Source organism: Hipposideros armiger, unplaced genomic scaffold (genome assembly GCF_001890085.2).
Source record: "Hipposideros armiger isolate ML-2016 unplaced genomic scaffold, ASM189008v1 scaffold_27, whole genome shotgun sequence".
In the NCBI taxonomy this organism is placed as follows: domain Eukaryota; kingdom Metazoa; phylum Chordata; class Mammalia; order Chiroptera; family Hipposideridae; genus Hipposideros; species Hipposideros armiger.
Genome location: NW_017731377.1, coordinates 1,348,129 through 1,359,599, shown reverse-complemented (window position 1 = coordinate 1,359,599; position 11,471 = coordinate 1,348,129).

Sequence of the window (11,471 nt, the reverse complement as noted above, 5' to 3'; positions counted from 1 at the left end):
CAATATAGATGGACCTAGAGAACAGTATGCTAAGTGAAATAAGTCAGTCAGAGAAAGACAAATACCATATGATCTCACTTATATGTGGAATCTAAAGAACTGAATAAACGAGTAATGTAAACAGAAAAAGCCTCAGAGACACAGAGGAAAAACTGATAATTGGTAGATGGAATGGGGGTGGGGATGAAGGAGAAGGGGAAGGGAAGAGACAACATAAATTGGTAACTACAATATGGCCTCAGGGATAGGAAAGACAGTTTAGGGAATATAATCAATAATGTTGTAAATATTTTTTAGGGGGCCAGATGGACTCATGTCTTGTTAGGGAGACCACTTCATGGATGGTGTAGAGGCCTGATCACTGCACTGTACATCTGAAGCTGCTGTTGAATAATATTATATGTCAACTATAATTTAATACATATATAGTCATGGGATGTGGAATATAGTGTGGGAATGAAGCCAAAGGAATTGTAATAGATATGTATGATATTGGGGTTGGGGGAACAGTGGGTGGGGGATGGGGGTTGTCACTTTGTGAGGGGTGAAAAGGATAATTATTGCATTGTTTTGTACACCTGAAACTAATAATAATAATAAAAATTCAGATATCAGTGGAACAAAACTTTAATACATTTCAAGTTAAAAAAGTATGAACACATAAAACCATCAAGTAGAATGGTTATTATATATATATATAAATATATATATATATTTATAAATGGTATTTTATTATTCTAAAATAATAAAAATAAAAATAATCATGAAAAATTGAACAATATAATTTAAGCTTAAAAAAGTGAAACATTTAAAATGAAGTGCCCCAATAGTATCATTGTTCACTTATGAGTCATTTTGTGCAAATTTTCCCAGTTGCTGAAAAAGTGTTTTCTAGTTCTACACTAGTTGGGGGAAGAGTAAGAAAAAAATAGTTATAAGCTATTTCCAAATATTTTCCTCTGAATCCATCTTCAAATTATACAATTTTTTGGTTGTTTTATATCTTTGGGAAAAAATCTTTTAAGGACAAATTCTTTGTGCTCTTTTTCAGGGACTGCAATCATTTCATTGAGTGAGTTATGGTTTTTGTCTGAATTGTTCTTATTTTCTTTGCTTTTGTCATGAACAGCTGGGGATTTTAACAGTTATCTCTATCAGTTTCAATCCTGTCATGTTCATATTCTGCTTGTTCAAACGTCTTTGAAAACTAAGACACATTCTTGCAAGTGATTCTCTATCAATACTTTTTTTCGTTTCTTGAATATTATAGAACATATAATATTAAAAGAATACTTCCCAGGGGAGTACACCTTTACTCCACTTGAAAACTGACGTAGCGTCTAGCTTTCTAAATACATCTCAAGATGTAAATGTTTCAAATTTTAAAAACTCCATGATGGCAGCATCATGCCATCAAAAATACTGAAATGTTACTATATCAAAACATCAAAAAGTGGGATTGTAATCCATACTCTTGAACATCAGAGATCTGCTCTACCTAATTGTTGCGATCGATCACGGAGAATCTCATATTGCCCAGATGACGGAGTGTTAGAATTCCTTGTTTCCTCTGCCTCACAGCAGCCACCGGTTGTGACAACCCAGCAAGCTGCTGAAAATGAATCCTGTTCAGGGAGGGACTCAAATTCCATTAGGTTTTCCTGCCTCTCAATTGAGCATCCTCACCCACGCAGTATGCAATCTAAAAATGTGACGCTAGGGGGAGCAATTATGCTCCAGATGTCTAACTACATAGAAGACCAAGATCAGGAAGCTACGTTCTCACAGCTGTAGGCTCATAGAGGGAAAAATCAATTGTCACTGAAAAGTTAAAAAGTCGCCAACAACCACCTTTCAAGAAAATAGTTTCAAGAAAAATATAAAATGTCCAACTCAGTGGCTGTTAAAATTAGAAACACAACTAGGGAAGCTAAACCTTTATTTACTGGACACTGTTCATCACGTGACAATTATTCAGTTTTGCATTAGGGCCAGTTTAAAGAGAAGGAGAAAGAAAGAAGGTATGAGAGGAAAGACGGGAAAGACATCGGAGAGGGAGGAAGGGTGATAACAATACAGCAGTCAGAATCCTAAGCGGGCAGAGAGAAGGTAAGAAACTCTAGAGGAAAAGGGGAGCAAAGTCTAGAATAATGGTTCTTTTTTTTTTTTTTTTCTCATCACTGTCCACTTTGAGAATGTGAGAAACTATGGGCCTTTTCCTATCAAACAGACACTTGTTTATATTCTAGTCAAGGATCCGTGAACTATAGGTTAAAAACGCCTGGTCTAAATAGGGCTACAAAGAAGTGGAAGCAAAGAAAAAGAAGCAGAGGGGCAGAAAGGTGGAAAAATGGATAGAAAGAGCTGCAAGGAGCGAGAAGGGCCGCATCCGTTTCCCTCTCCTCACGCTCACCTGGACTACCTTTGAAGGCTGCATCCCTCCGTGCCGCTTAATCCCCCAGCCCATCTTCTCTCATCCAAACGGATTCCCCTTGTTACAAGGGACCACTGTGGTCTTAAAGCATACTGATACGAGCCATTCTAGAAGAACATCAAAAGGAAACCCACACTCCTGAGCAGTGTTATCTTAGCAAGTCATTGACCTTTCAAGGCCCGTTTCTCATTGTACAACGAAGGGATTCACATGGATGAAAACAAGACATTTTTCAAGCAATACGGTGTCAGCTCAGAAGTCGTCCAGGGGTCAGGAGAAGTCCTAGGCGTCATGGGTGGAGGACAGGAACAAAGGTTGCCAGGAAGACAAGCTGGGGCTCCTCTCCCTTCCAGTATCTATGGGTTATCCGAACGGGGGTGAGGGGGCGGGGCGGGAATGAAGGTAACTTCCCTTTTCTGGGGGAGGGAGGAATCTCCGTTTTGCACTACTGTATAGCACGGTCTTATGATTAAGGAAGGTGGTACCTATATTGCAACTATCAACCTAAAGTGTCTAAATCTGACCTTTGCTCTAGCACTCTTGCCTTTCCTTGGAATGTCAGCTGGGGATGTCCCAGGAGAGCATTTTGGAGTTGAGCTCCATAAACTCCCAACTTTTTTTCCAACTTAACTGTGAACTCCAAATGCATACGCTTGGTTCGAGGGTTTTCATTCTAGAATTCCTACCAAGAGATAAAGAGCTACAAGAGAATGGTGCTGTAGGGGATTTGAATCAGGGATAAAAGAAATGAAATTTCTGGATTAGGCCAGCCCCTTTACAGGAAAAGGGACTACTGACATAATATCCTTAGCTTCATGTTCTTTTCTTAGGGTTTATATTTCCTAAGCATCTGGGGGCTGGGGGTTAGGAATTGCTCAAAAGAACAGGCTTTGGTTTGGATGACTTGGAGCAGACAATGTCCCCATTCAAGGGATCAAGGTGGGATGGGCAGGGGTAATGGATCTAGGAAGAAAAGAATAGCTCAAGTGTGAAAATTCTGTGCCAAACAGCCTCCACAAGCTTCCTTCCAGCTAATCTGACCCTTTTCAGTGAGAAGCATGAACTAAATTGTTGCTTTGATGATCTTTCCATTTTCTTCCCTACTGAGAGGTGAACATGGAAGCCTGTGGCATCTATTCATTTGCAATCCTACAAGAGAAGGCTCTGGGCCAAAAGTGAATATTAATAAGCTCCTCCCCTGGAGTCTGTCAACAAGGGATGCTCATTAGGAAAGCTGACTCAAACCTGGCCTATTACCTCCCCAGAGTAGTGCTGCACCCACAAGGCTGGCTAGCAGGTGCCTGCCCACCCCATGGCACAGGCACTCTGCTGCTGAGCAAGAGGTTCTGGCCGGGGCAAAGGGGAAGGGGACAAAATCCAGAGAGGTATTCAAACCAACCACTCATCATCCCTTGCTTATTTGTCCATCTGTGACACAGAGGATTTACTTGCCTGGGGGAGTGAGAATCCATGATGCGGGGAATGTTTTTCGAAGTGTGGTCCTCAGGCCACAGGCACTGGAATCATGTGTGCTTTTAAATTCAGATTCCTGGGTCCTACCTCAGACCCCCTCTAGTCTAAAAATCTCTGAGGAGTGGGCCTGAGAATCTGTTTTTGCATAATTTCCTCCCCTCCTCCCCCTGGTGATTTTTATGCAAAGGAAGATTTGAGAATCTCTGTTGTAGAATGAACTCTTCTCTGAAACTCAGGGGGAAGTGGCTTTCCTTCAAGCTAACCAGGTCTCAATTTTACTATCTCTTGGGTTGGATCAGGGGTCGACAAAATACTTTGAGATAATTATAAATTTACATGCATTTTTAAGAAATAATACCCATACCCAGTTTCCCCCAATGGTAACATTTCTTGTAATTACAGTACAATATCAAACCAAGAAATTGGCATAGATACAATCCATCTATTTTATTCAGATTTCATGTTTTACACTCATTTGTGTGTGTGTGTGGTTCTATTCAATTTTATCTCATGCAGATTTGTGTAACCACCACCACAGTCAAGATACAGAATGATTTAGTAATTTTTAAAGTGGGCTCTTTGAACTCTAAAAGTTCTATCTAGGTGCTTCAAAGGGATGCTATAGTGAAGAGGGAGATAGAAGGGCTCGGCCAAGTAAGTGGGATTTTAGGCACTTTCTCTTTAAACAAAACCATCTGCTTTTATATGTTGTATGTGTGGAGTACATATACTATTTTTTATCTCTTTTTAAATTAAATTTATTGGGGTGACATTGGTTACTAAAATTACGTTTCAAGTGCATAATTCTGTAATACATCATCTACATTCCACTCAGAGTCAGTTCTCCTTCCATCACCATAGATTTGACCCCCTTTACCCTCTTCTACCACCCCCCACCCGTTACCCTCTGGTAACCGCTAAACTGTTGTCCGTGTCTATGAGTTTTAGTTTGTCTTGTTCATTTGTTCCCTTCAGTTTTATATCCCACATATGAGTGAAATCATGTGGTTCTCGACTTTTTCTGTCTGATTTATTTAACTTAGCATATACTATTGTGATGAAAGGATCCCATAGCTAAAAACCTTTGGCTGAGGCCAATACTTTCATCATACAGATGAAGAAACTGTGTCTCCATGTGTATGTATCTGTGTGCTTCAGCACATACACTATGATTTGGACTCAATCTGCTAATGATCAACATTTATCTACAAAGCTAGCTAATGATCAACATAAACTACTCAAAATTACTCCCTTCCCTTCAAATGTGAACACCTTAAATTTAGCAACCATATAACAATAGGATAGTTTTCCATCTTAATTAAACATTTGGCTCATCTTATAAATAAACTGTCAGGAGATTAAGGACTTTGTTTGGTTAATTGCCTGGCACATAGTAATCAATCAAGGAAATACCTGACTTTAATTGGCAAACATTAGAGTTTGAACAGTTATGAACATGTATACATACATATCTTCACCTCCTTTCAAGGATTAAAGAGAGATGGTTGTAAAAGAAAGTGCCCCATTCTTCTGTGATAAACTTAAGAGAAATATAATGTACAGAGTATAGTGTACGCTGAATTCTTCACTGATTTTATAGAACCTGGAGACACGTGTTCAGTTCTGTGGAAAATTTTAAGAGGAATATTCACAACTGGAGTCTTTGGAGGGGAATAAGTAGGGTCTAATATGAAGTAATGAGAGAACCGGAGAATAGGGAAGGAAATGGAAAACAGGACATGTTTTGTCTATAGAGAAGATTTGGAGAAACAGTATACTTTTTTCAAATGTCTAGAAAATAGTTTGTGAAGGAATTACTGTATATCTGTGGAGCAGTACCAATGTGTGAAGGTAACCAAGAAATACATTTTCCATTCAATATATAGGAAGTCTTTCATAATAATTAAGATGCCTCAAAATGGAATGGAAGGCCTTACAGAGTAGTGAGCGTCCTGTTACTGAAATCGCACAACAGAGGCTTATAAAAGATGGTTTTGAAGGATTTCTGCAGTGGATTGAAGATTGGACCTTATGATTTCTAAGGTCCCTTTCAGCTAAAAACTATGATCCAGGCAAGAAACTTTCCTAGTTGTTTAAATCCTGGTCTGCCTTCCTGTGGGGGGAAAAAAAAAATCAACTGATTTGCTTATGTGGGTAGGATTTCCTATTGGGAAATTGATATAAATACTTTAATGTATTCATTTTTTTCAACAGCTATTTATTGAGCCCCTATTATGTGCCCAGTAGTGTTATATGCTGAGGATATAACAGCAAACAGAGATGAGTCTTACCTATATTGACAAAGTAAGTGTGAGAGAAAGAGATATGATACAGGATGGTGTGTGTTTTATATATATCTATGTTCCCAATTAATGTGAATCCTATGGTATTATGAATGAAAAAATAAGCAGTATTACCAGAATATAAACTATAAAACATAATTTAAAGTAGCAGTGTAATATATTCAAGAGTCTGGAAGATAATTTAAAAATTATATTCAGTTAGGTACTAATGACAAAATAAAGAACAAATTATTTAATTTTATTAAAAAATTTCCAATTTATAACCAAAATATACAACCACTACATTTAAAATCAGTTTGTACACTCACAGTTAAAGTGCTAAGTAAAAACATTTACAAAAATTGACAGTAGTCTACTGTAAACAAAATAAATCTACAAGAGCAGAGTGCAAAGGACATCCAGCTACTGTGAAAGTACAGTTCATGCTCTAACCAAGTGCACTTGCCCTCTACACATCTCAACAACAGTCACTTTTCCACTCGTTTGGAAATGAACAATTTTAAATACATAAAAAAGAAACATGAAAAACGAATGCCACAGAATACAAGTCTTGAGCATAAATGCTTTCTAATTAGATGTTTATATGATAAAGCAAGATTAAAATCTTAGAATCAATCACCTCATCAATTTAATTCAACGTAGGGTTTGAAAACTAAATTGCTAAGTGCCAGCTATTTAAAAATAATTGTTTATTTAAAAAATAATGTTAAAGGAATATAATTTCTACCTTTATGTCTCTTGAAAAAAAGAGAAGGGGGTGGTCATTGTTGATAACAGTAAAATGAGGAAAGACTTTTTTTTTTTTTTTACAAGAATGGACAGTGTTTTTCTGTAATTTAATTATCAACGAGCACAGCTGGAAGATAGGCCTAGACAGAAGGTAGGGTAGACTGAGGCTGAAACACAGACAGTCTCAGAAGAATAGTGTGGGTGATGGATATCTAGGATGCTTCTGGCACAGCCCTTAAACTGAGAAACAGGATCAGCGAGACACTGATTTTATATAACCCATAAATACAAATGACTAGCTTTCTTCCTCAAGGTCACTGAACATATACAGCACTTTCAGACATCACGTGGGTTCAGTGAAAGAGGGACAGATCCCCAAGTTAGCTCATTTAATGATATCTCTTGCCTCACAATCCCACCACACTAATTATTTCCACTTTTGTTTTAAAGCTTAATATTCTACTAATTGACAGAAATTTGTGCTAACAGTAAAACATGTTTGTTTTTAATGCAGATTCCTCTTTAAAAGGGGTAAAAGGGCTATAGTTACTAACACTTTAACATGAATTAGTTAAAGCAAATTTCTTTCTTCCTAACATTTGAGATAAGTTATACTTTGGAAGTGTTGATAAGGAAGACTGGGGATAGAAAGCAGGTAGGAAGGTGTTGGGGAACGTAAAGGAGAAAGTATGTACCTGGGCAGGGTGGGCTCCTGGTATCACCTCGGAAGAAGTGTACTAAGCAGTATTGAGAGATCAAAGCAAGCTTTCTCCACTAGAAAAATTTATCCAAACCAAAACACCTAGATACTACAGTACACTAGATCAGCTCTTGTTAGCTAACCTGTTACCCTTTTATTCATAATAATATTATTTATATAAGGAGATGTAATCTGAGTTTGGAACAACCCAATTGACAACCTTTTAGATCATAGCTCTTCCTGTGTAGAAACTTCATATTTTTATATGTGTTTTCATATTCATATACTTTTGCTCTTATCACCTGAAATAATAAGTATAAGAATCTTTTAATGGAATCTTAAGGAAAACCTGACTGTATAACATAGTAGTACTCATTATTTTAGCATGCCTACCAAGAAGATAAAATTGTGTAATTAACAAAAATTTGAGTCCATATCAGATATGAAGCAGGGAGTTATTTTGCCTTTATATGATATGTACAGACTAATCCTTTAATATAATGGCAACATCTCAGGTTACAAAAGCTTAAAAACTACACAGAGACTCAATGAAAACCTATGTAAATGCATACATTCCAAAAGGTATTTGCTTTAATTACTGAAGTCTTTTTGATAAAATATCTTTGAAAACTGGACAACTGAACAACAGAACAAAGGTTTCTTGACAGACCTGTGGTTATATGTAGTTTGACAAGCTCCTTCATAAAGCCTCTGATAGGTTGATAAGAAGTGTTGGGATGGGAAGTCAATATGTCTGTTCTAAAAGGTCTTTTGTTTGGTTTTTTCTTAAATAGGTATTATGAAATTGTTAACATTTGATCACTTTTGACCAATAAAACCAGCAATTTCATATAGTTTAGAATAATATTATCCAACTATGACCACACAGTAAGCATCTCCTTGGCTTGATTCTCAGAAAGAACAGTTCATCTACAGTAGTTTTCTGTTGAGATGACCATGATAACCTAACATATACAAAACTGTACAATGTTAAGGAAACAAGACAAAACCAAAAAAGGCTCAAAAAACAAAAAGCTCACATTAAATAAATGTGAACTTCAGGTATTGCATATTACAGAAAGTGAAATAACTGATAATTTATTAATTGTAAACACATAAATTTATATAAATCCCCCAATTTCACTATCAGATTAAAACATAACAAAGTTAGTATTTTCTTAATTAAAAAAAATTAAATTAGAAGAAACAGCTTCCACAGCTTTTTCAATGAACAAAATTTGATAATAGCTTTTGAATGTCAAACAAACTTTCATTTTAGGGCTGGGGGAGATGGCTGGTGGTGGTGATATCTTTATCATGCCAAAGTAAATGTCTAAACTATAGTCACTCCTTCATAATGCAATACTTTTAAACTTCAATGCAAAAATAAAACTTAAAAAATAAATTGGGCATTGGAAAATAAAAGCAGAAAAGTTGTTTGAAGTTAGTGTTAAAGCTATGTGAAATGGGGTAATTCTAGAGAAATTAAATTAAAAAGAGATAAATGATAAAGAATTCCGATTTACTCTTATAACTCACAGCTAAGGTAGAAACAGCACCTGATGACAAGAGAATTTCCAGACTAACAGTTTCACATCAATCCTTTTTATGATTTTAAAAAATAATTTTTAAGTTCACATATAAAGAAAATACATTATTTTCAAGTACGTATTCACCTCAACTCAATGTAAAGAACTATTGTGCTGATCTTGTGTCAGAAATATAGAATTATTTCATATTAAATGTTACTGCTGACAAGGGTAGTTCAGGGGGAAATTATCTGAGGCACGGCTAAGGGAATAAGGGAGGACATTTATAAATTTCCTTTTCAAAACTGGGGAGGGGAGAAGTAGTTAGAGAAATAGAAAAATTGTGGATGGATAATATAAATTAAATCACTCTAGGATTATCTGCTTTACTTTATAGAATATCCCATTATCAAAACCCAAAAAATATTCAAAGAAATGTTTGGACATCAGACTCAAGTTTAACAAATGTAACAAAATGTGCAGGGAACTGAAAATAAAGATTATTTTTTTAACCTGCAATCGAAATGTCATGGTAATATAAGCATGTCTGAGTGAGAAAAGCTGGGCATCTAATTTAATTTCTGGAAGCTAGGTGAGTTGCCTGATTTAGTTAACTGACCAAACACAAGGAATCAAGTGTAGCCAAAGAAATCACACCAGAAACCAGTTCACCGTCCTGTATCAACTTTCCATTATTCTTCTCTACCCATCAGACCACAAACCCAATACCTACATTGTAAATCAATAGACGAAAGTGCTCAAGAGATTGTTATGAACTAATGCAGATAATTAGCGCAAAGACAATGATCTTTAAAAGTAACAGGAACCTCTTTGGCCTGGTTCTCAGAAAACACAAATCTACAAGAGAACTCTGCTGAGAGATAGAACTAATGGAATCACTACATCTTATTAGACATTTAAGGAGGCTTTATGGAAACATCTTCTGCACAGCCAGAAAAAAATTAAAAATAACAAACCACATTTGTCTCTAATATTTGTAAAGCAGGACATACACTTGTCCATGGCAATCTGGCAACTATGTCCATTCAATGAATCTAAGAATACAGCTTAAGACTAATTATGAACAGGAAATTTTCAATCTACTCCTCTAAATTCCTTTTACATTTTATATTTATTTTAATGTTGGTAAAAACCTGATAGCTTTTTAATTAGCTACATGGGCCAGTGCTATCACTGCTTTGTTCATTAATTTTATCTTGAATACAGTTTATTTAAAGTTTATGCTAATTAGCTATATGCATATTTAAGAGAACAAAGACCACAAAATTGTATACGTCACATTTTTCCCTATATAAATTTCAGGTGTTTATGTTGATGCTTTAGGAGACTTTTCCATGAAATAAAAAAAAAGTCCTGTCAATTATTTGTGACCTTTCTTTCACTTTTATTATCTATGATATAACTTTCCTCCTTTAAATTACTTAAAATCATGAATGGGAAACAAAGTTAATAACATATCTGAATCCTATCAATTTAAGGATAAATTGCATTAACAGTACAGGTTAATCTAGTAAATATAGATCATAGGAAGACTAACAAGAATAAAAGTAAACCCAGAATAATGATTATAAAATGGTCAATGGACAACTAAATTAGAGACAGGTGGAATCTGAGACACAACCTGGTCTAATGCCCTTGTTTCTTTCTTTTACAGATGAGAAAACCAAGGCTCCAAGAGATAAAATTCCCAAGTTACACAACTCATTGAAAAAAAAAAAAAGGCGAGACTAGAAGTTAGGTTTCCTAACTCAAAATTCTGTGGTATTTTAAATATAACATAATACATTTTTAATAAGCATTAAAAAAAAATCTGCCAATTTAAAAAACAGAAATTATTTAGCTCTGAAGTTCTTTTCTTTAAAGCCAATAAGCACAGCACAAAGAAATATTTGCATTTAGCAATATGAACAAACTTACTTATATAACAAAAACCCCAGGGCAATAATAGTAATAATAATAATAATAATAATAATAATAGTAACGTAGTTCACCCTACTTCAGAAAATAGGGCAAAATAACAAGTTTAAAAAATATCACTGTTGCTGCCGTGAGTCGCAGGCAACAGCATAAGCTGCAGCCCCTGCTGTTATGGGTTGCCATGGGCTACCATGTGTAGCCAGCAGCCAGCGTGAGCGGCCATCCAGAGGCCAGCGACTGATCTGCCTTGCCCGGGAAGAACGCAACGATGGTACCAACTTGGGCCAGTGAAGCAACATCCTCCACAACTAGACTGAAGAACAAAAGGACAGCAACTTGTCTGTTCCCCTTCCCCCAATTCCCCA